At 32.0% G+C, this 23,614-nt stretch overlaps 1 pseudogene across 1 annotated transcript; it reads right to left on the reverse strand.

Moving 5' to 3' along the window:
- Positions 1–11,953: 11,953 nt before the first annotated feature.
- On the reverse strand, positions 11,954–12,840 carry LOC120079571 (basic leucine zipper 43-like; annotated as a pseudogene). The gene has a single exon (XR_016529982.1). The product of XR_016529982.1 is annotated as a basic leucine zipper 43-like (transcript).
- Between the last annotated feature and the right edge of the window lie 10,774 nt (positions 12,841–23,614).

Consider the following 23,614-nt stretch of genomic DNA (forward strand, 5'->3'; position numbering starts at 1 on the left):
TAAACTTAGCCTTATGTCTAGTTTATTGTTAATTTTATTTTTTTTAACATTTTTATTATAAATTTAAAATCATATGCACGTATTGTATTTTATTACTATAAAAATTATAATTACTATTTAACCAGTTTGATAAAAAAAATTAACTTAGATGGACTAAGTTTAAAATTTATTTGAAAACACAAGTATTAAAGCGACAATCAAACATAGACTAAAATTGAACCAAGTTCAAAGTATGAGACTAAAATAGTATTTTTAACCTTTTCTTTTCTTTTTTTTAGGAAACCTTTTTGTTTCAATTATATCCAAAGTTTAAAACGAAAATATTGAGATTTTAATTTTACAAAAATTTTAATGAAAATATCGATAAAATGTCGATTTCGATAGATACTTTTGAAAAAATTATAAAAGTAACATATTCAAAAATAAATTGCATTAGTAAAATTTTTTTATGACTTTCAATCAAATTAATGTCTATTAATTTTATTATATTCAGATTAATAACATTTTGATGCTTATTTTTTTGTGTTTCGTAAGTTTTTTTTTACAATAGAAATAGAAAATATTGATTCACCCCTCAAATCGATGTCAAATCTCATGGTGAAAATATCGACATGTCGATGAAAATTTAATACTGTGATTATATCTTAAACTTTGAAAAGTTTCATTTTATCCCTAACTTCAAAGTTATAACAAAAATTAGGAGCACGAAATTAAAAAGAAGAAGGACAACATGCATGGTTGATTGATGTTATGTTTAAATTTATAGTTATTTTCAAATACAGGAAAATTGGCCTAACTTGTTTACAAAAAATAAAAAAGTGTCACTATCTATTCTCTATCATTGATAGACAGTAACATTTTACTATATTTAAAAATATTTTTAACAGTCTTATCATTTAAAATAATTATCGTTGAATTTATTTGAATAAGTAGACAATTTTTTCGTTATGAATTTATTGGTAAAAATCTCTAGATTGCTCTAAAATAAATTCTAAATTTAGAGGGTTAAAATGGAAATTTTCAAAGTCATTTAAGAAATAAAAAATTGAGCCACACAATAGGAAAAGGGAAAATAAAAAGCAGCCTTGGGGAGAGAGAAATTGGTAGGTGGACAAAATTTGAACAGAAATTGCAAAATTAGTTGGATGGAGCTTTTCGCCCAATGGAGTTAGGTGAAACTATCAAAATACCTTCGTCATACTACGTCTATATATCTTATATTTATATACAAAATTAGAAAATTAGGATTTTGTTGTGAAATTGAAGAACACAATGGAGAACAATGGATATGAAAAAAATATAATATAATAATAAAATAACAAAAATTATGAAAATTTAGTGGAAATTTGAAATGAGTTTCTCACAAATGTGTGTGATTTTAAGATCCACCAAACGCTGCTATTTATAGGCAAAGTGACAATGGTCTTACATGGACACCAAACATGAATATGCCACATGGATAAAATGAAGATTGACACATGGCTTTTAAGACACTAAACAATGAATATTTTTTTTTAATTTTTATAACATTACTTAGATGCCCATATATATATGAAATATATCTCGTCAAAACCTTACTAGAAAAAATCTAATGAGAACAAACCCTAGTGAAGGAAAAAGATTACATATTTCATATAATATATATGAAAGAACTCGTTTTGGAAGGAGATCCTTGAGCGGAAGCGGATTGTTCAATTTATATTAATTATTGAAAACATAATTTACAGTAAACATACAAGATATGCATTCAAAATAAATTACGGATGCTTGATATAAGAAAAGGTTTCAAGATACATTACCCTTGAAGATCTCTTCACGTAACTCCCTCGAACAGTCATGAACTCGGTAACTCTTGAAGACCTTCTTCAAGAACTTCTCGAACCAAACAAAGACACAACCACAACGAGCCTTTGGTATTCTTAGGATGAGAACCCAGGAGTGGGGGCTCTGACTATTTTGATTAGGAGGGAAAGTTTGAGTTTGGAGGAAAAAGAAGATTAAGCACACAGAACGTTTCTGCAATCTCAATCATTTAGCAATATGCTTAGATTCGTCTAGAGGAAGAAGAGAAAATAATTTTCTTTTATTCATTTTTTCCTTAAAACAATAATCACTCACTAAGGTAGTTGGAGAGAAAAAAAGGGAATTTATTATTCAAAATAATAAAATAATATAAATAAATATGATAACTAACTTATCATATTATATTTATATTAAATTATATATTATATCAAATATAACATATAACCTATAGTTTTAATATTGTATCATATACAATATAAACTATTGATTCTTTTCTCTATTTATGATATTTAATATAAATCATATTTATATTAAATTTAACAATTATGAATCACATTCATAGAAAATATATTTGAATCTCATTCAAATATTTATTTCCTCCAATTAAACTATAATGTATCATATACATTATAACGATTATATCATATATAATCGAATCAATTTAATTATATCATAAATAATTAAATTCCCTCTTATTAATCTAAACAATTCAAATTAACCCAAAAATTGATTCTCAACTAAATTCTTTTGAGCTACCAAGCGGACCTTATGGACCTATAGCTTGAAACTCCAACGGTACATGAATAATTAATTAAATTCTTTAATTACATTATCCACCATTCGTTAACTATCGAGCACTCCACCAAAGACCGACAACTGCACTCTTTGCACTACAGATATATTTTTGTGTCCATTGGATATAACCAATCAACAATATGATGACCCTTCACAAATTGCTCGTAAGTACAGTTATGTAAAATTACTGTTTTGTCCATGTAGTTACATCTAACTCCTTAAGTACTACTAATCCCTCTAATGAACAATATATCATAGTCTTACTATGATTAAACCCCTCTTGGGTCAGAAGAGTGTCACATTGTTCAAGACCCGAAATCAACCCTTAAAGAAGCAATTTATCTACTTACCCTACTTTTAGGGAAGGACTGAATTCCATCTTGTGTAGCTGTGTTCCCAGCTCCCCAATAAGACGAATCCCTAAAATGGTAAGCTTGTTAAGTCGGCAATCTGGCCACTCTCACACATACAAATCAAAGGACTACCCTCATAGGCAAGAGTTCACAACTCACTCAGGATTTAGGTCATGTTACCAATGATTATCCTAGTGAAATGAAAGTATCTATTATGAACGGTGTTATATAATGAGACTAAACATTTCGTGGTCCAGTCTTATATAAACTCTTTTATATAGAATATCCTCGCTCGCATGTCTAATACATGAATGATCAGAATCAAATCATTTGTAGCACTTTACAACAATTGTAACACCTACAAAACGGGTCATACTCATAGTGTCACTAGGATAAGATACCTAGCTTTATCCATATACTACAGACCATTTAGGTTATCACTTAAACATGATTCACCTGTTTGCCTCCACATACATGTTTAAGTTACAATGATAACCTTGGATGTGTTATTGGTTTGTGGTTAATGCAACTAAAATATCACATATTTTATAGACAAAGTGAATAAAATATCATATATTATTAATCACATAAGAGTTTGTTCATACAATGTTTACAAACTATAGGACCCTGCGAGATTTAGGGCATCAACCCTAGCAATCTCCCACTTGTCCTAAAGCTAGTGGGGTGTACAAGATAATAAAATACAAGTATACAAAACAATAAATTAGGGCATAACACGCCCAGTACAAGATCTTCCACTTGCCCTAGTACAACCGTGGTCTATCCCATAGACCCATACTTTATAGGTGACCTTCAAACACTATAGTCGTGAGGGCCTTCGTAAATGGATCAGTAACGTTGTGCTTCGAAGCTATCTTCGTGACAATCATGTCCCCTCGATGCACAATCTCTCGGATGAGATGATACTTCCGCTCTATGTGCTTTCCACGCTTATGACTCCTAGGTTCTCAGAATTTAGCCACAACGGCACTATTATCACGTGATGAGATTTGACATGTCTGGAACAACTTCCAAATTAATCAAGAATTTTCTGAGCCAAACGACTTCCTTAGTAGCTTCACAAGTCGTTACATACTCAGCCTCCATAGTGGAGTTCGCAATGCACCCCTACTTGGTGCTTCACCATACTACTGCTCCTCCGTTAAGTGTGAACACTAATCCTGATGTGAATTTCCTAGAATCTCTATCAATCTGAAAATCAAAGTTCGTGTATCCTGTAAGATTCAAATCCTTAGAACCATACGCAAGCATGTAATCCCTCGTTCTCCATAGATACTTGAGGATGTTCTTAACGGCTATCCAGTGATCTAATCCTGGATTAGACTAATATCTACTAACTATCCCCATTGAATAGCAGATATCAGGTCTAGTACATAACATCGCATACATCAAACTACCCACGACAGACGCATAGAGGATCTGTCTCATCTCTTCAGCCTTTTGAGGTGTCTTAGAACACTATTCCTTAGACAAAGTAACTCCATGCCTGAAAGACAATAGGCCCTTCTTGGAGTTCAACATCGAATATTTGAAAAGCATCTTGTCAATATACGATGCTTGAGACAATGCTAGCATTATGTTCTTTTGATCTAAAAAAATCTGAATACCCAAAACAAACTGAGTCTCTCCCAAATATTTCATTTGGAATTGGGTTGCTAGCAAGTTCTTAACTGTAGTTAGTAAACCTACATCATTCCCAATGAGTAAGATATCATCTACATACAACACTAAAAAAACTACTTAACTGTTGATGATCTTCTTGTATACAGAGGCTCATCAACATTTTTATCAAAGCCATAAGATTTGATCGCAGTGTCAAACCTTATGTTCCAAAAAAATATAATATAATAATAATAATAAATAAATAAATAAATAAAATAACTAAAATTATGAAGATTTAATAATATGAAAATTATGAAAATTTGAAGTGGATTTCTCACCAATATGTGTGATTTTAAGATTCACAAAATGCCACTATGTATAGGTAAGGTGACAAATGGGATGTGGTCTTATCTTATATAGACACCAAGCATGAATAAACTATAAGACACATGAACAACATGAAGATTGACACATGACTTTTAGGACACTAAGCAATGAGCATCTATTTATTTTTGTAATATTTATATTAGATTTGTCTTTCTATCTTCAAAAGTTTATTTCTTTTTATTTCTTTTATTCATTTTAAAATTTTGTTAGAAGTAGATCATTGCAAATATAGCAATCAAACTCAAAATATTAGTAAATATAGCACAATGCAAAATAATTTGTAAATATAGCAAAATTTAGATATAGTTCTTAGTATTTATCGATGATAAATTATACGGCTTATATAGAAGTCTATCACTAGATTTTTCTTATATTATTATACACTTAATTATTAACCTTAAAAATACTATCTTTTCAATTAACCAAATCACTTTAAATCATTGTAAGATTAGTCCTGAATGCACTCGCCATGGAGTAATTTAGTAAATATTCTATTCGGTTGGTTAGATTCAAAATATGTATTTTTATAGTTTGAATTTAACTGGCTTACAATCGTCCATTATAGATACTAATTATTATTCCTCTCATGAATAATGGTCCTTGTATTTCTAAAAAAAATGTCTAGCTAACTATCAAGTGCAAATTTTGTTTCATTATTTTAGGTCAAAATCAACTCATTAGCAAAACATCTATATTAAATCTCTATTCACAACTTCGTCAATTTGAAACAAGAACTTTCCACAAGTTATTGAATTTATAAAGAAAGAAAAGATTCTTAACTTACAAAGAAGGAAAAGAGAAAGAATCTATATAAGAAATAGAATAATTGTTGTTACGAAATCGACAATTAAAGAACACAAAAGGAACGTAGAGATAGAGAAGATCGACACACAGATATACGTGGTTCACAAACAATGTGTTAGCTACGTACACGGATAGAGGGAGAACAATATTATTTGAGAGAATGTTTTTCAGAAATTACATAAAAAAAACGGCGTCTCTAGGGTCAGAGAGTTTATATAGTGCAATACTCTAAACCCTAGGGTAAAAAACGTAAATAACTACAAATAAATAAATATGCTCAATACGAAATCCATACTTGGTTGTTCGAAGTGGCAACAAACAGATTCAAGGCATTTTAACAATTGTTATAATAACTTAACTATGTTTAGACAACCAAAGCAGACATTATTGTATATAGATGTGTTAGTTACTAAGAGCTTTAACTATATATACCTATTATTAAATTAATAAGAAAATATATCTTTTTGGTCCATAGATTTTGAGCTTAATTTCAATTTGGTCATTAAACCGTTACATAATTAATTCGTAAGTTTTGAGTTTGATTTCAATTTAGCCCTTAGATTTTAAAATGTTATCATTTTACCTTTGAAATTTAAACTTTATTTTAATTTGATCTCTAAATTTCAGGATTTACCCTTTTAACGAATTATTTATGATTATTATTTTGAATTCAAAGAAAGTTAGTTTGAAACTTCATATTCAAATCCACCTCACATGGGACAAAAGATCAAAATTCTTACATTCACATTTTTCATATCTTCCTCTTCCCTTTGAATGCTTCTAGACCGTCCTGATTTTCTTGAAATATCATGGTGCATTTTCTATAGACAAAGAAACCAAAACTAAGTGCACTTTTTTTGACCAAAATAATTAAATAAAGGTCAAATAAGGTGATCTTTATTATATTATACTCTTCTTCCATTTTAAATCAATATTAGACCCAAGCTAATAGAGTTGTGACTAAATACCATAACAATTTTATATTTTTACTGCAAAAAGTAATTTAAAAAACACGGTTGTTGTAGAAAAAAAAAAAAGAAGATAAAATCAGGTGGAAATGCCATTTGACCCAATAAATTAAGAAAAACTCTAAGCATTTCCTGCTCCTCACATTTGCGTTCGACTCATTAAAAAAAGAAAAAGAAAAATAGTGTTTTAATATGCTGACTCTTTTTCCTTCACTCTCTTGCACTCGTTCGTTTTGAAAAAAGTATTGTCGAGTCGTATATGGCATGAACAAAAGGTTATTCTCTGTTGTTTTTAAAGTATAAATATATTTTGACGTTCAAAAAAATCTAAATTTTTTTAGACTATAAAAGTAGATCAAAGAGTTAGGAATTTTTTGTATGGATGACATTCACAAGCGTTTTTATGATAATGATCCGCCTCCCAAATATATAAAAGCTAATATTCTGTTTACGTCATAGCGCACCATCGTATTTGTGATCTCTACTTTTTTCATCCAGTAAAAATGGGAAAAACACAACAAACTGTAAAAATGGGAAAACACAACAAGTTGCACATATTTGCAACACAATCAATACATTATAAAATGCATTGTGGTAGTGTAGTATGACATAAGCAAGAATGTTAGATTTCATATGTTTGTAACGATAGGTCATCAATTTCATAAAGAAAAAAAAAACTCAAAAGTTAGTTCATTTGTAGGGTAGAGAAGATGAAAAGCAAACATCACCAAAAATCCCTTTTTATCCACGGGGAAAATTGCACTGTTGACCTATTTTGGAAGCCTAAAATGTCAAATGCCCCATTTTTTAAAAACCATTACTAATTGACCTTTTGTTGACATCATGCATGTGTAAAATTATAAATTTGCCCTTCTTTCAAATTCTTTTCTTTTCTTCTTCTCTACGAGTTTCTTCTTTTCTTCTTTTCTTCTTCGGTGAGCGACTTTTTTCTCTCTCTCTCTCACTCTTCTTTCTTCTTCCTCCTCTTCTTCTCTGTGAGTAACTTTAGCTAAACTGTTTTTTCTTTTTTTTTTTTCCTCTTTCCTTCTTCTTCTTCTTTGCTGCGACTAACTTTGACGAAAAACCACACATTAGCTCCAGTTGTAAGAGGAGAGTGATCTGTGAGTGAGGAAAAGAAGAGAGAGAACGAGAGAGATGAGAGTAATTTGTGAGTGGGGAAAGAAAGAGAGAGAGATGACATTTCTACGTTAGGAAAGTTATTTTGTGAGTGAGGAAAGTTATTTTGATAATTTCACCTAAATATGACATTAGCAGAAGGTCATTTGTCATTTTTTTAAGAAAAAAGTCATTTACCATTTTGGACCCAAATTTTGAGTTATCCCTACAAATTTACCTTATCTACTTCCCGTATCTCATGAGGAATTTGTATGGATGACCCCTATTTAGGGGCCAACTCGCAATCGCAATTTGGCCCCACTTTAAAAATGTTCGAAATTTGGCCTTCTACTAACGTCATCCACATGTGAAAGTATCCATTTGATCTCAAAATACTTGCAAGGGCCTGTTTCTAGCTCCTCACTCTCGCTCTCATTCCCTGCTCCCGCTCTCGCCTCTTGCTCCTTCGTCTTGATCCTCATAAGACATAACTACAAATTTTTCTTCAATTTTCTTCTCATTTGTTCAAATTCTTCCTTTTATTTATTCTCGCTCCCGCTCTTCTCTCCTTCGTCTTGTTCTTCATCAGACATACCTGTAACATTTTTCTTCAAAAAAAAAAACTGCAAAGCTAATAATAAAGAGAGAAAAACGAAAAAAAAAAGATGACGAAATAAACAGAAATCGCAGGAGAAGAAAAAAGGGAAATCGTCTAGAGGATGGCATAAACGAAAGAAATCATTATAAACGAAAAAAGGAAAAATAAAGAAGATGAAGAAAAGCATGAAAAACGAAAAAAAAAAAATAGTTCTACAAAAGAGGGGAGGAAGGAGAAAGAAGAAAGAAGGGTTAAAGTGGTAAATTCACAACATGATGACATCGACAAAAGACCAAATTTCATTTATTTGTAAATGTGAGACCAAATTTCGAGTGGATCCCTATTATTACAAATTTCCCATTTCTCATGGGAAAGTGGTATAGATGGTCCAAAATAAAGGACAAAAATGAAAAATGGGTATCTTTTTTAAAACCGAAATTACCACTTTAACCTTAAATGCATTCTTCTTCTACTTTCTTCGCTTTGTAGCATTTTTTTTTCTTTTTCATATTTTTTTTTTGAGTTTCTTCCTCTTCCATCTTCCTTTTCTTGCAGTTTTTTTCTGTAATTTAAAGGAAAAAAAAAATGAACCTTAAATGAAAAATGAAAAATGTAATTTAAAGGAAAAATGAAAAAGGAAAAAGGAAAAAGGAAAAATGAAAAAAGGAAAAAAATGAAAAATGAAAAATGAAAAATGTAATTTAAAGGAAAAATGAAAAAAAAAAAAAAAAATCCATCTTCCTCTTCCATCTTCCATCTTCCTTTTCTTCCTTTTCTTCCACTTTAACCTTAAATGCAATATTTTTCTTACTTTCTTCCTTTTCTTGCAATTTTTTTTCTGTAATAGAGAGCCCTAATTTAAAGGATGGGAGAAGAATCACCTCACACCCCACAATAGAAGCCCAAACATTCAGCTTATGGGGAGTACTGTTGAGGGCCTATACTGATTGAAGAGTTGATCATTTAAACCTTTCAATTCATCAAGCTTTTTTCCCTATTAATTTTTAGGCCAAAGATCAACTCAAAGAATGATAAAAAGTCATTCAATTTAACAAAGAAATTATCACTCCCCAAACAAAAGAAAACAGTATTGCCTGCAAATTGGCTCCTCCTTGTGTATGTCAAGTGTATTGAATGGCTCTTTTGCCAATCAATTGTGTACATAACATTTCATGATTTTGTATCGTTGTCGGCCTTGATTAGTAATTTGGATGAGGAGTTAATGTATCAGAACCAATAAATTAAGAAAAGCTCTAAGCATTTCCTACCAAGCTTCTGGGATAGTATCATGTTGTTTCTAATTTGCGTAAATGGCTAAGAGGTCAAGGGTTCAATCCATGGTGATCACCTACTTAAGAATTAATTTTTTACGAGTTTCCTTGACATTCAAATATCGAGGGTCAGGTGGGTTGTCTTGTGAGATTAGTTAAGGTACGTGTAAGCTGACCTGAACACTCATAGTTATCAAAAAAAAAAAAAAAAAAAAAAAAAAGTAAACGAACTTGAGGATCTCTTCAAAGTGAAAGTGTGTTAGAGACATAAAAGTAGATTAAGTTGGATGTAATAGGGTGACTTGAATATGATAAAACACTTCACTTTTCCCCCTTCTCATAAGGTAGTTAATAGAAGAATTGTGAGAAAGAGAAACCAGAGGCAAGATAATCTATTGCTATAGGAGCCTCCATCAAAATTTGCTGGAAGTGTGCAGAAGATTATGGAAAAATCTTCTTTGGGAAGGCAATGGATTTATCTTTTCAATCTTCTTGTGCTCAAATCTTTGGACTATAACTAGAGTTGGCTGGTTTCCTTTAATTTTGTCTGCTGTTATTGGATCTTTGTGGTCCTACAACATCTGAATTTTGAGGATTGGTAGTTGTACAATATCAGAATTCAGCATTGGTTTATATTTTTGGAAATTGGCAGAAGGTGCTAAAGAATGTGTTAAAGAAACAATCTTTACTTGGCAGGGATCTTCATGGTCGGGCTAATATGTTGGATAGGCTGGTAAGGAAAATGCCTTTACTGGTTGGGTCTTCTGTTGTATTCTTTGTTGGAAGGCGGAGAAAGATCTGGACCATATTCTCTAGTGTTGTGATTATGCGAATTGTGATTGGAATTCTTTTTATCAAACATTTGGACTGATGTATGCTCGTCATAGAGACGTTAGTGATATGATCGAGGAGTTCCTCCTAAATTGTCCTTTTGGGTAGAAAGGTAATTTTTTATGGTGGGCTCGGGTGTGCACGATCTTATGAGTTTTGTGGGGTGAGCGAAATGGTAGATGTTTAGGGAAATGGATAGGGATCCTTTGAAAGTGTGGTCTCTCGTTTGTTTTGATCTCGAAGACTTTTTGTAAACTATTCTATAGGCATGATGTTGCATAGTTGGAGTTCCTTCTCGTAAAGGGAGCTCTCTTTTTTATGGGCTTGTTTTTCATATGTCTGTGTATTCTTTCATTTTTTTTCTCAATGAAAGTGGTTGTTTTTAATTAAAGAAACACGAGGTGAAATGGCTTTGTTTTATGAAATAATTTAAAAGGAAAAGAGAGTATTCAACGGTCAACAGAAGACTGTTCTTGGTCCTATGTAAAAGTTTTGACACATTGCTCTGGTCTGTTCACAAACAAGAAAGCTCTCAAAATTTCATTGGATATCTTTTTGTTTGTTTTAATTTTTAAAGGTAATCTGTATTATAAGTTATAATCAGTACAACCCACCACCACTTATTTCTCCATCACATATAAATAATCCAATCCATGCTGCTCATTGCTTTCCTTGTTCAGTACACTCAACATCACAAACGACTACGACCATCTTCACTGCACAATATGAAACTTTATCATTCAGGGGAAAAAAAAAACCCTTCCTGTACTGTTTTTTTTTTAAACACTTCGCCCCGTTTGGTAACCATTTCGTTTTTAGTTTTTTGTTCTTGAAAATTAAGTTTCTTTCTTCTCCATTTCTTACCATGTGCATCTTTTCTAAGTATAATGGTTGAATTCTTAGCCAAACTTTTAAAAATTACTTTTTTTAGTTTTAAAATTTTGGTTTGATTTTTTAAATCATTGGTAAAAGATAGATAACAAAATAAGAAATTTGGAGATGGAAGTAGTGTCTATAGATTTATAGATTTAATTTTCAAAAACAAAAAACCAAAAAACGAAATGGTTATCAAATGGGACCTTTGAATTTTTAAGCTTGTACAAAAGGAAGGGGCAGCTGAAAAAAAAAATGGTCAGAAAAGCTACAAAAACGATATGCAGTCAGCTAAACAAAGAGATAAGATAGCTGGTTTCAAGAGGGAAACTATCTTGATAGTCCACACCACTCAAAGAAGATACCAAATTGTGGTTAGCCAAAGGACCATTGCCCTTAATTTGTTGTCCTGTATTTGTTGTGTATATCATAAATTGTTTGTCATTAGTTTATAGAATTATTTGAAATAGGATTATGATGGATCTCTCATTGTGTTTCGATGTGGAGCAAGTTCAGAAGATCTAAGCTGTCTTTGGATGCCAAAAATATAAATCATAATTAAACATTAATCATCCAAAATGCTCAAACAGAAGTTATTGCAGTTCTTCTTTACATACATGAAGCTACAGACTGAATGGAGGAAATGACTGAAGACAGAAGAACTATAAACGGAGAAAGGGAACTGGAAAAAATTTCCTCCTCACCCTGGCTTATCTATATAACTTGTCATGACTGGTGCAGACTCAGCTCTCAGATGGTGTGTTAGGGGGGATTTTTTCAAGTTCTCTGAAGTTGGGGTAATGATTATTGACCTGTAGTTCAGTGATCATTCGACGAAGTTCCAAAGTCTGCTCTTTGAGTTGAGCATTTTCTTGAACAACCTTGTCATGGCAGTCTGAAACTTGGTTCAGCTTATCTATAAGCTGATGGTTCTCATTCCTTAGCCAAACCACTTGTGACCATAGCTCATCCAAATGCTTCTGTTTGCGCATACGTGATCGACGTGCAGACTCTCTATTGGATATCATCCTTCTCTGCTTCCTCTCATTGATGAGGCTTTGCTGTTGCTCATCTGCTTCATCAGAAGTTGAATTGCTACTCAAACACGGCTGTCGATTGAACTCATGGACTTGAGAAGGACCTTGGAAATTATATAAAGGATTGGCGAATTCGTTAAGTTGCATTGTAGGTAAGTTGTTCTGTGCCATGGGAAAGTGAGTAGCATATGGAGATAAATTGGAGGGGATGAGATATTGGAGACTAGTGACTTCACCAGGCTGCATTTTTAAGGCCTTGTTGAAAGAAAGCTTTGCTGAATCTTGGAAGGGGAGAAGACAATGTTTAGGGAGAATGGGAAGTTTGGTGGTGAAGATGCTTTATAGCATGTAAAAGGTTTCATTGGCCCACTCTTAGGAGCATGGAGTGATTTTGAGAAAGTAGTTTTTCCGAGCTTGAATCACTTGAATATCATGCAGATCTTGTCTATGTCCTATTATGGCACAGCTGCTTTGCTTTCATGTCACAAGATCATTCAGGTACTCTACTATATCTGTGTACCTTCCTTCTTGCTATTACTACTCATGTCTATTAGTATATGTTTGTAATATGTGCATGATTCACACACATATATATATATACATGAGAGTTTGATTATGTCTGATAATAATTTTCACATCAGAGAGAGCATACATATTGTGGGAGGTATAATTATTGTTATGGTAGAATGATTAGAAAAAGAAGCACGGTACATTAAAGGATGTCAAGATTGAGATGTATCTCTACTAGACAATTCAATCTAGTGATGTAAGCAAAAGGAAGATGGACAAGGCAAGCAAAGCCTTCTTTCACATCCCTATTCATCAACTATCATAGGGTAGAGCTCAAAAAGAAACCATAATAACCAATAGTGTTAAAGATTTAAATTTCGTTTTAAAATACACCGCTCCAATAAATGAATGAAAAATTTTGTTTCCTTTAAAAAAATCACTGCTCCAATAACTTGACCCCGGAATCTTATTTTTTATATTTTTTAGAAACAACTGTTTTCATTGAGAAAATATGAAAGAATACAAGGACGACAAAAAACAAGCCCGCAAGATCCCTTTAAAGAAAGGGTTTGCAACTAAAAAGTCTTCGAAACCGAAGCTCAAAGAGAAACATAGAATCTCACCAAGAACCAAACAGAAAACTATAATTATCCTCTTTTTAGTGCTATGATTGAGGGTTAACCAATCATAACACGAGAGGGAGGTTATACTATAGGTACGTCTCTTTCTTCTTGGTGTCTGAATTGTATAGGTAGAGATACCAACTCTCTTAGTATAACCTTTTCTTCCTCTATTCTTGTGTTTTGAGATAAAAGACTGTAGGAATACAAATTGGCCCTGATGCAATCTCTTGGCAAATACTTTTTCTCCCTTCAGGTTCATTTTGGTTATATTTAGTGCAATTTGATCCAATCATTTACACTTATCCTAGAAATTCCAGAGCAATAATTAAAGATAATGGATACAATTTTAAATGCATACTCAACCTTCTCCCACCTTCCCACAAAAAGGTAGAAAAGGAGAAAGAAAAGGATGGAGGGTATCACTACAAAGGCAGAAGTAGCTAAAAAAAAAAACTTCAATTTTTCAAGGCACTAACTATCATAATATATTATATTCATGTAAAGTTATAAATTAAGATTTGTAAAGATAGATAAGCCAAGGCTTATTTATTGCGTCACTGGAAATTGACTACATTTATAAACAACACTACTGAGAGAAACAGAATACTCAAATTTTTTATTGGTGGCCTCATCTTGTCTCTGATTTCTCTTTAAACAATTAGAAAAAAGGCCAATATTTTCTAACCACTGCTTTCTTACCAAGTCCCTATGTATATTTGTTTAGCACAATGAAGACAACTGTGACATCAACATAAGGACAAAATTTAAAAGTTGAGGTGAAAGAAGGCACTTTTCTGCAATTAAGATCTTTAATTTCTTTAAACTATACAATCACACTCTCTGATTGCATGGAAGTAGTAGACATTGCAATATCTTCTCTAAATATGTAGGAAAATTTACATGATATATGAATTGAATTCCCAAAGTTGACAGAGATCTAGATCTAGATTCTAGACACAGTAGAAAACTTCAATGTCATCCCACATCATAATAGTCCTAATCGACTTAAACATCGTCGCATAAAAGTTGTCGACACCAGGCACTCCTTTGTATAAAGCATTTTTTCATGATGATATTGTTGAATTTATGAAGATTAACTCCCCTTAGTTCATCATATCTTAGTCTTGTTGCTTCAATCATTGTGAAGTTTATGTGATCCGAGCGAGGGACAGTAGATGCCCAAGTTGTTCGATGTCGAGCTGCTAAAAAAGTAATGGCGAACCGTGTAAGATTGCTTGGATCAAGCATGTTATTTTAAAAATCTGGTCAAATTTTGAGCTTACAATTTGCTAGCTAGCTGCTAAAAGACAGAGAGAGTAGCTGAGGTCCTAAGCTAACCACACTCACTCAACAAGGTAAAAAGTTACTTTCAGAGTGGAAAATCTTGTCTGATTGGTGGAGGGAATAGCCACACTTGCAAGTAATTGTGTACTTGCTTTGAAAGTTAGTCTTCCACTCAATAAAGAGCTTTTCTCTAATTCATGTAATACCATAATCTTTACTGGAGAAAAGAGCAACTTGAAAGAAAAGAAAAAAAAAATGCTGCTTCCCCACACTTGAGGCTCTTGTCTGATTGAGTGGACTGCTTAGTCAACATTGTCATTAGAAAGATTTTGACCATCTCTCTTTCTTTCTGTCTCTTTTTCTCTCCCTCACTCATTTGTGAATGTTGTGAGATTTGAGTAGGAAAGTACAGATTTCAGTATGTTTTCCTGTCCAATTGTATCAGAAACTGTACAGTTTGTTATGTCATTTTTGCAATTGTACTTGTACTTGTAGTGTACATCACATATGGATATTTATATACCATGTGGTCATGTGGTCCTTTACCGTGGTGCTCGTATGGGATTGTTTGGGGTTGGAATGTAATCAAAATTACTGAGAATTTGAGGGGGTGTTGGAATGCGTGTGAAATTGAGGACGGAACAAAAATAGGATTGTGAAGCGTGAAAACAATGGAAAAAAGGGTTGGATTGAAAACTATGTGAACGGATTGAGTTTGGTTTTACAATTCAAGCCCAAAACACTCAATCCAAACATGGGTTTTGGATTACATTACATACATTCCAATTCCATTACAGTCCAACAATCAGTCTCTATTAGGAGGTATTTCGACCCCAATTGTAAGTGGGTGGAGTTGGCCATTATAGTTCACTCTATGTTTGGGGTTCCCATCATCATAGTTTGTATTTCTAACTATTATAATCTACAATTAATTACAGTATTACTATTTCAAACCCCTCAATGTTACAATGTTTACTATTTCTTACTTATCATCTTTTATCCTATTTTTTCATTTGTGTTATAATGTTTACTATTTCTTACTCAGATTAAAATAGTCTGTACCCCAAACACAGATTATTATAAGCCACAGACTATAATAACTAATTCAACATCTCAAACACCCTTTTTCCTGTTTCCTTTGCCTTTTGAATGAAGTCATGAATTTTTGTGCAACTTTAAAGTAAAGCTAGAGAATTCTTCCATAAATACTATTGAATTTGTTTTTGTCCATTAGAAGCACTTCTCAAATTTGACAGTGTTTTGTTAGAAGTTTGGCCTAAAATGCTAATAAGCTTGAGATTGTGAATTTTGGGATTTGTAGTCTAAAAGGAATGGGTTATAAAAATATGAGTTTGTGGATAATTGTAAAGACGGTAAAACAAGCCTGGCGAATTTACAAACTAATAACTCCAGATAAGTCGATCAACATATCAAATAAATGTCTAACTTCGTAACTCAATATTATACAACCATGTTGATGAATCATATATCCTTAACGTAGAATACATTACCATTAGACCTAACTAAATAGCTTTAACCGAATTAGTGATATTTTATTTCACTAAAAGCAAAACATTAAATAAACGTACACGAACTTGTTTATCGATCTTTTTTCTTTCTCTCTACATTAAAACTTTATGAATCAATATCGTATAGAATAATATATATTTTTTAAAAAAGAGTACTTGGACTGATCCATTATATACAAAAGTGAAAAAAAAAATTGATGGGGAAAGAAGATTATGTTAAGAAGGATGATGAAGCAAGCAAAGGAAGAAAAAAAAAATAAAAAAGCAAATAAAAAATAGAGAGATTAAGACAAGAGAGAGGGTGATGATAGATGAAAATTTGTGGGGCAAAGTGCGCATGGGTTAGTGCCACCACCCCCTACATCCTACCCTTCCTATTGCTTGACTTGTCAATTAAAGTTTTCTTTATATAAAAGAAAGTTAAATTAACGATCTAGTCCCAATACTTTAGAGTTTTGTTCGATCTTAGTTTTTGTACATTTCAGATGTTCAATTTTAGTTCTGATATTTTCAGTAAATCTTAAATTTAATTTTTACTGTTAGTTTATTGTAGATTTTTGTTCAATTTTCAACTAATTTCGAGAGATTAAATTTAATTTTGTTGAGAGTGTAGAGAGTAAAAGTAAAAAAATTCGAAAGTATAAGAACCAAATGGTATTTTAATCTGAAAAGAATTATATAGAGAGAGATTGAAAAAAAAAAAAAATATATCAAAATGGGCAACTCTTCAATGCACCCAATTAAAGCAACCTCAATATATGTATTTGTTGAATGGCATTTGGTGATGTTCCCTCTCTTCTTCTTCTTTTTTTTTTCCTCAAATACAAATTAATCTTGTGGTGGGTGTCCTATAAAGTATAGGATAGAGTCCAAAATGTACATTATTGGAGCTTTGTTGGATTTTATAATTTGGTGATTAATTTAGATAGTGTGAGAGATAGAGAGGAAAATGCCCAAAACATCTTTACAATGTTTGTCCTATTTTAGATGCTTGTTTTGTTGCCATTCTATTCCTTGATATTGATCCAATAGTGTTCTTCATACAAATGACCAAGTTTCTCTTTTTTTCTTTTTTTTTCCCCTTTCTTTTTCTTTTTCACAAACCATCTTTTTCCATTTATTTTGCATCCCCATTTTATTTCCTTTTCATATATACCTTTTTAAGGAAAATGAATATGAACATGGTGAATGGAGATTTAAATGCATCCCCCTAAAGATTCTTTTTTTTTTTTCTTTCATATTATTTATGAAATTGTTAGTGTTTTTATGTTACATAAGTTTTGAAATAATTTCATTCCATGTAACTTTAAAAAATGTTCACTTGTGCTCCTTTCCAAAATAAATTTAAGTCTTTTTTTTTAATCGCTTTCTTAGTTTGTTGTTACATTTTGTAAGTTTTACCATGGTCAAGCATGATTTCAATCTACCATAATTGTATGTTCATATGGTTGTACATTGCTATTTCTCGGAAAAAAAGAATCTTTAAATCACGTTTTTGTTTAATGTTGTTTTGTGGCAAAGAGACGATCTTTAATATTTAATGTAACTATATACTTTCTTGAGAGTGGATGATTGACTCTCGAAAATACTCGATGGTTGGATCTTTTAGTGAAGATGAGATGCAAATGTCCTATTCACGCACCCTAATATAGATTCATTAGGGATAAAAAATTAATAAGCAAAACTTTGAAGATAAGTTATCTTCTTTTAATTCTTTTTTAATTAACATGCAGCATATATATTGTGATTCTTGTTATTTGCGCAAATCACTTTATAATTATAGCCCTTTGATGATTACTAACAATGAGAGATTTAGCACATTTTGTGATACATAAATCCCCATTCTCTTCCTTTTACCATTTGATTTTTCATCTTTCAACCATTACATTTCTTTTTTATTCCTACTCACTTTAATTTCTTGCTTCAATTATCCACATTAATAGATTAATTCATTGTGTAACATCAATAAATTATGAACTTTATGAGATTTTCCTTATTTGAATGTGCAATGAATGTATGTGCTTTAGTTCATGATGTTAAAGAAGTGCATTTAAGGGAGTGGTAGTGCATTTTTAATTTGGATTAAGACAATCACTTGAGCATTTCTTTTGCTCACAAAAATTTGGATTAAAATCTTAATCCACTATCAAAATTTGAGGATAACCACAATAACATTATTTGGCAACTTTTGACATGATAGCTACCACTTCATCTTCTTGCCCTAATTTTGTTTTCTTTACCTTGGAATTTTAGAGATCATTTCCATTTATACTTTAAATGGAAAATAATAGTATAAATTTTGAATTTGCAAACATTTTCATAGATTTTTATGCATTTGAAATTCGAAGGAATGGTTTAACAACCCTTTTGGGCTAAATATATTGTTAATATGTTAGATTTGGTTTTTTTTATTAAAAGAAATGGTGTTTTATCAAAATGGATGTTCCATAGATGCTATTAATTCTAATTATGTTAAGCAATTAGGGCTAAATCTAAATAGTTTTGCACATAAACTCTATACAAAAGGTAGGAAGAAAGAATATTTTGTTTATTTGTTTCCTAAACTTTGTGAAGCTCCTCTTCCTTTAAAATCGAGGTATTTTATTCTACTTCTAAATAAAGATTCTTAGTTTTCTCTCATTATTTTTTAACTCTCCATCTTTCTAATGGCACTCACTTTGATGTGGGGAAAAAAATCTTTTTGATCCTTATGGTTCTGTTTAATAGAGAATTTAAAAATAGAAATTTGATAACGGACAATTCAATGAAAACAAAGTTGTATTTCATATTTTCAGATATGTATTTGGTAACAGATTCAAAAATTAAATTATAATTTATAATTTTATTTAAAGTGTGTTTGATACTATATATTTATAAATTATAAAACTAGTTGTAGTTACCCAAATATTTAGTTGACAATGAAATATTATTAATTAATTTATGAATATGATTTATGTTAAAAATTATATAAATATTATTTTATAAAATTATATAATTTATAATACATTACATAATACCTATTATATTTGTTTAGAAAATTAATTAAGTTTATAACATGATATATTATATTTCAAAAAGTTTTTTTAAATCTTTATTTAATATAATTCTGCATTTTAAAATTTAAAATTTGAAATCTTGATACAATGAAAACATAAAAATGTTGTTTTCAAAAATTTCATTATTTGGATCACATGATCCAAAAACAATTTTCATAAACAGAATCTGTGTTGTCTGCAAATACAAATTTGCTAAACTCAATGAATCTAAAAACATAAAACATGATTTAGATTCTCTACCAAATAGACCTTAAGTTTTTTTTTTTATTATTCATATGTTTCAAAATCTAACATTTCCTTGCTCTTGAGATTCCAATGATGCTTCATTTTAGTTCTTGAAATTAAATAACCCATTAATTAACCTAATGAAATTCAAGTATTGGATTTAAGAATTAAAGGGTATTTTACCCTTGATATGGAAACATTTCTTTCTAAGTTTTGGCTTTAGCATCAAATTTTAATGTAAATGACCCAAAAGAAAACATATTTCATCATTTTATAACTATGATTAGAATTTTTAATTAGAAAATATTTCTACACTCGAAAATGTAATTTTTTTATAGTTCAATTGACATAAAGTTATATTATCAAATTCGAAGTCAAAAATTTAATTCTCCTCCCACCTATCGTTAAATAATAATAATAATAATAATAATAAACATTTCAATTTTTTTTCTTTAGGCAATAGTAAAAATGTAAAAAGTCTTTATTGGTGATCATTACATAACCCCTCACATTCACTTGTAGTGTGACAAGAATCAATAGGCAAGAAGCTATAAAGAAATGCAAAAAGATATATAAAGCTAGCCACTTAAATCTACTAAAAAATTTACCTAAGAACGACAAATGAATTCTAGAGTTGCTTATCAATAGTTTCACTTCCTTTGTGCACATTCACGCATTTTACCGACCTTTATCCATGTCGCGAAAGATTGTTACAATGACTTAGAACCCATGTTTATCAACAAGATTTTACATTGTGATAAACAAATGGCGATACATATTGTATATTGCTTAAAGTACACTTTCAGTAACACGTGAGCATCAATGAAAGTTGCATTTTAGCAATAATTAATTTATCACTAAAACTTTTTACTACAAGACAACTGCGACATTTACAAAGATGTACTTTTATGTGTTGTTAATACCTTTAATGACGTTTTCTAGCTTTCAGCAACGTGATTTGCTCATTACTAAAAGTAATTTTTCTGGTAATGATCACTGTTGAGGGTTGCTCAAGGCAAAGTCCAAAACCCACAAGCAAGCCCAAGCTTAAGGGTGCCGAAAAAGGGCATAGGGGAATGCACGTTCCAAAAGAGAAATGATAGTGCCTTGAAGTTTGGGCCAACTAGTTGAGCTAATAATTATATGTCAATAGGGAAATAAACAAGTCAAGGTTGGACTGGTATCCTACTGAAGGAAATCGGATCTGAGATTTCTATGAGCAGTGGAAGAAAGATTATTCCCAATCACAATCATAAATGAACAATACATTTACAGTCGACTTCAAACAAACGGTTATGCGATTCATACAGAAATTATAGCATGTAAAATACAAATGCACAATGAGAAAAACTCTACGCACATTTGAATATGCGTCTCCACGCTCCTTTGCACACGATTGCTCGAACAACAGCAACCTCGAACGCTCGATCTACACGACCGCAACACAGCATAAACACTTCGCACTCGTCCTCAACGATCGCCTTGGTCATGAACTCCTCAGCAACAGCACAAACGGCCCCCAGAACACCTTGACGGTGTCGAGTTGAGTCTGACACCACCAATAAGGCTACTTTGGTATTCTCGGTGTGAGAATCCAGAGGGTGGGCTCTGTTTAGAGTTGGTATGAGGCAGACGAAGGAGGAAACACCGTCGCATACACGACTGGGCAAGTGGGAGATGGCGGAGATATATCGTATAGGTCGATGCTCAATCTGTTAGATAAAGCTAAAAAATCGTCTAGCAAAAGCTATGCGATCGTTTGACTCATCGTTTAGCTCGGCCTGTCGCCTACAAACTCTACATGATCGTTTACTTTGGGCAAGCGATCGTCTAATAAAACTATGCGATCGTTTAGTAAATATTGCATGATCGTTTAGCTTGTCTAGCCATCGTTTAGTAAATCCGTATTTACTTGACGACTCTATGAGATCCCTTTTTTCGCCGAGAGAAATCTCAAAAAATTTTATCAACCTTTTGTAAAACCTCTTTTCAAAATAGGAAAACCACTTTCCTTTTAAACTCATGGTTACCATGAATTCAATAACCACCCACTCATTTGGTTATTAAAAGAAAAAGAATTAATTATTCAATAATTAATATTATTATAAATATAAATGATAACCAACTTATCATACTATATTTATAACCTATAGTTTTAATATTTCATCTCATGAAACATATAAACCATAGTTCCTTTCTATTCCATGGTACTTAATGTAAATCTCATTTACATCAATCCTCCACTAGATGTATCTCATACATCAAACCGATTATATCATATATAATCAAAATACCTCTTGTCAATTTGAACTTTTCAAATCAACACCAAGAACTGATCCTCAACTGAATCCATTGAGCTATCAAGGGGATCTTATTGACCTGTAGCTTGAAGCTCCAACAGTACGTGAATAACTTATTAAACTCTTTAGTCACAAGATCCACCATTCGTTAACTGCCAGACACTCTACTAAAGACTGACAGCTGAACTCTCCTTACCACAGATATATTATGTGTCCATCTTAACCAATCAGCAGTGCGACAACCCTTCACAGATCGCTCGTAAGTACAGTTGGGCCAATAACCGTTATGCCCTTGTAGTTACATCTGTCTCCTTAAGTACCATTGATCTCTCTTAGTCCTACTATGACTGAGTCTTCTCTTCCAAAGAGAGGTCGTGGCCACTATGTTCAAGCTCCGGAATCAGCCCTTAGGGGAGCAATCTCTCTACTTATCCCTGCTTCGGGAAAGAAGTGAATTTCATCTTGTGGATCGAGTTCCCAGCTCTCAGATCAGACAAGTCCCCAAAAAGGTAGGCATGTTAAGTTGGCAATCTGGCCGTTCTCACCCATACTAATCAAAGGACTGCCCTCAAAGGCAGGAGTTTCCAAAACACTCAGGATTGAGGTCGTGTCACCTATGGTCGTTTAGATGAGATGCAAGTCTCTAGTATCAACGGCGTTATATATAGAGTCTAGTCATTCTGTGGTCCAGGTCTTATAAAAACTCTTTGTATAGGACACCTCGCTCGCACGTCTCCACATGAATGGTCAGAATCTACCATCTGTAGTAGTTTACAACACTTGCAAACCTCTACAAAGCGGGTCGTATCCGTAGTGTCACCAGAATCAGGTATCCCACCTTAATCCTTATACTACAGACCTATTTAGGTTATCACTTAAGGCATGATCCACTTGTATATCACATATACATGCTTAAGTTCACATAAAATAACCAAAGGGTTTTGTTTATTGGATATGAGTAAATGTCAGAATTAAATAACACTTATTTTATTCATTGAACAATGTGTATCTTTACAAAACAACGAGACTCCGGAAAAATTAGGACACCAATCCCAACACCTACAATCTCGAGCACCAGAAACGTCTCTAACACCCATGTTATTACACGCAACTATCGGTATATATCAGAGGATTGGTTTATAAATTGTCTTCTTTGACCACCTCAAAGGGGAGGATAAGTAATCTTTAAAAAAGAGATCCTACCTTCTTTTCTTTTTTTTTTAATGTTTAGTTGAATTAGTCACTCCTAATACTAACTTAAGCACCAAAGTGCAGTAGACTTGGCACCGAATAGGTGCAAGGATCTCTTGCGTAGGTTACTTCGTACAAGATTGAAACTAGACCAGAGAGAAGCAAGCCAAAGGTTAAGATCACTAGACACCCGTAACATAACCCGACACGAATGAGATTTGAGTGCCAACAATCACATACATGTATACGTGTAGGCTAATATGGACATAGTTTAGCATAATTGATATGTACTTTGTCAGAGGTTCAAATCTTTAAGGACAAGACTAATTTCCATTGCTTGTGCTTGTCCAAAATAACAATTTTATTCAATCTATATCCCCTTCCTCCCAGAGTTCACACCAACTTATTTTTTATAGTCACTTTTCCTTAAACCTCAA

Source organism: Benincasa hispida, chromosome 6, assembly GCF_027475165.1.
Source record: "Benincasa hispida cultivar pf3 chromosome 6, pf3_genome.v1.1, whole genome shotgun sequence".
In the NCBI taxonomy this organism is placed as follows: domain Eukaryota; kingdom Viridiplantae; phylum Streptophyta; class Magnoliopsida; order Cucurbitales; family Cucurbitaceae; genus Benincasa; species Benincasa hispida.